Source organism: Hordeum vulgare, chromosome 1H (genome assembly GCF_904849725.1).
Source record: "Hordeum vulgare subsp. vulgare chromosome 1H, MorexV3_pseudomolecules_assembly, whole genome shotgun sequence".
In the NCBI taxonomy this organism is placed as follows: Eukaryota; Viridiplantae; Streptophyta; class Magnoliopsida; order Poales; family Poaceae; genus Hordeum; species Hordeum vulgare.
Window position 1 is genome coordinate 233,984,594 of NC_058518.1, and position 3,146 is coordinate 233,987,739.

The following is a 3,146-nucleotide window of genomic DNA, read 5'->3' on the forward strand; positions in this document are numbered from 1 at the left end:
CTTGAGCTTCTTCTGCAAGATGACCATAGACGACTCGGACTCATCCAACATTTCCTGCATATTAAAAATCATCAGAGATATGTCACAAGCCCCGAGCAACCATAGGCCGACGACCAGACACTTGGGGGCTACAAAATGCAAGATTTTCTCTATGATCAAGTCCCATGCAGTTGCATGCACTCTACATGGCACTTGGGGCTAATTCAAGTCACTATTTCTTTTAGAAGAAGACTCGGCTATCTCAAGAAGATGAGCCGGCCCTTGGGGGCTACAGATTGTGTTTTTTAAACCTGTGATCATTATAGATGTCTCAAAGCATTGGCTTGTTCTTTTCATAACTATCCAATCCTTGGGGGCTATAGTCCATTCTCGAAATTACCTATCATTTCCTAAAGACCTAGCTCAATATTTATTTTACTGATCCGGCCCTAGGGGGCCACAAGAGTATGCATGACAAAAGGAAAGGTACGAGTATTTCATATCTCATATTTGCGCTTCAGAACATTTATCACGCTCACTTTAGCATCTCGGCTCTGAGACAACCATGTCACGTACTCTTGATTCATATCATTGACACTAAGTTTGTCAAAGCTAGGGAGCTCTAGCTTGACTTTCCCTTTGGACAACATTACTGGCTCATCCTTGGCTACAATTTTGGAAAAGACAGTTGAAGCTTCTAGAGCCTTATAAGTCTCTCCAACAATGTTTTCCTCAGCATCATCCATTGTGTGCGATGGTACAATGTTATTTACCCCATGCACACGACTGGAGGCGCGAGCAGGACTTGGAAGGTTAACATAATGAGCTAGACCATCCATATTAGCTTGCTCTTCTACATGGAATGGCTTTTCCATTGTCATCCGCTTGTCAGTAGGAACCAACTAATTTTCATGAGCCGGCTCAACCCCTAAGTATGGGTTATCTTGGACAGTAGGTTCATCTTGGGTTTCTAGATTGACCACTCGAGGTTCCTGAACATTGGGGCCTGCTACGGCAGAAGATGGCCCGACAACCTTCTTATTTACTTACCCGTGATTAATTGTAAGAGCCGGGATCTGGGTTGCGGTCGATTCTCCAAAAGAGGGTCACGTTTCATGATAATTCAAATCAGAAGGATTAAGCGGCTGTGTAGTAAGACCAACTCATGGGTGAGATGAAGTTGGACTATGAGGCGCCTCAATTCAATATTTATGGGCGGCCAGCTCCTGTGATAAGCCAGTTGTTAACTCCCCAGAATGGCTCTGGTTCTTGCGCTTTGACATACCGACTTGTTGAGCTTTCTTCAAAAAAAACATTTGGGTCTAAGTGAGCGTTTGGATGCAAAAACTTAACTTTTCTGATGGCTTGTCTTGTTCTCTTCGGGACATATGTTTCTAATGACTTGGATGAGATTGAAATTACCTCAACATTGCTGGCTCGGCTCATCTCGGTGTTATCCTGAGACAAAGGAGCGTCAACAAGTTCAATGAAAAGATGAACAAATGAGTCAATCTCTACCTCCGACTCTTCTCCAGCAGCCGCATCACCAGCCGACTCATTTGCTTCCTCAACTTGGGGGGAGCAGGATTCTAGGCCCTCAGTATCTACCAGTCGTAATTTTCTTGCACGTATGGTAAGCCGAAAATTAAGTATAAAAAATAAGAAAAATTACGAGAAACAAATATGAGGAAGTCCAAGAACTCTTACTTGAGGAACGATATTAGTCAAGCAAAAGGGAGCTAGCCCAGTCAAATTGGATTTATCATTGGAGTCACTCAGCAGTTTCTTTGTGGCTTTGGTGACTTCATTGTCGGATAGGTTAACTTGGCTGGAGCGTTGCACATTAGCCAAGTCACCAGTATAATTGCACATTAAGTCACCCCTCAAGCTAAGGGGCTGAATTCGCCAGCTTATCCAACATCGGGTTAGATTGATTCAAATGAGGCCATGAGTCGTCAAAGTTGTTAGCTTTAGGTAATAAGGTCCAATCTGTTCCCTTTCTTTTGTCGGTTGTCCAACCCGAAAAGGGGAGGATAATGTTTAGTCGTTCCAATCTGTAACCCGACAGGGGATTTCCATCTTGTGGTGTAGTGTTTTTATAGTAAAACAGGTCTAGTTCCAACCTTTGGGATGACTTGCCAGTTTGGCTTCAAGAAAAGCATTATTCTTCCTTTTTGGATTGAGTTCTACCAAGTTCTATGTTGGATACATCTTTGAACTCAGTCTGATGGTTGATATAGAAGAATTCCTGGAAGAGACCGACAGTTGGTTCTGTCTGGAGATATACATCACAAAGAACCTGAAACTGACAGAGATTGGTGATTGACTTGGGGCCGATATCTTATGGCTTGAGATTAAAGAAATTTAGCACGTACCTGATTTTTTGACCCAGGCGGTCGAAATACTTTGTGCAAATGATCTACAAAAATAACAACTTTCCCCCTCTTGAGGTTGGGGGAACATTCTTCCTCACGTGATCGTCGGTTGATCTCTGCTTGAGCCTGAAGAAGACCTTGGCTCACAAGATCGTCCAACATGAGCACTGATACTTGGGACCTGACATAGCCAACGGCCTTGCTGGTTTTTGGGACTATCTAGATTCTCACAAGTAAACTATAGGCTCAAAGTAAAAGTAAATAAGCAAGAGAACTACGTCCATATGGGATAAGCCAACGTTTTCGTGAAGGACGTCCGGGTCACGAGATTAATTAGCCAGAAGAGTAAGCCAGATACATGTATCTGATCTGTCACTATCAAGGCTAAAATGGAAGCTCTATAAACCGACCAATTTGAGCCGATATATAACGGAAGTTCAAGAATTTTGCTAAGAGTGAATGGTATGAGGAATCGAGTTTGTCGCAAACAAAATTTTTGGAGAGTAACTACGGCTACATATCGAGAAAATGCATTGAAAAGAAAATAAAGAGTCCTAGCATTGGCGGAAGCACTAAGATGAAAACAGATGCAGATCTTGCGGGCAACTATGAAAAATCTATGATGCTATGAAGATGATGTGGAGGTAAAATTATGCGCTATTTATGAAGGTCGTGTGGATAACTAGACGTACAACTACCGTTTGGGAGGAATCCGATGGGCTTGAGCAGTATCCCGATGAATTTCTAAGAACAACAAAAACCTAAACAAGGGAAATGGGTACTCACGCGATT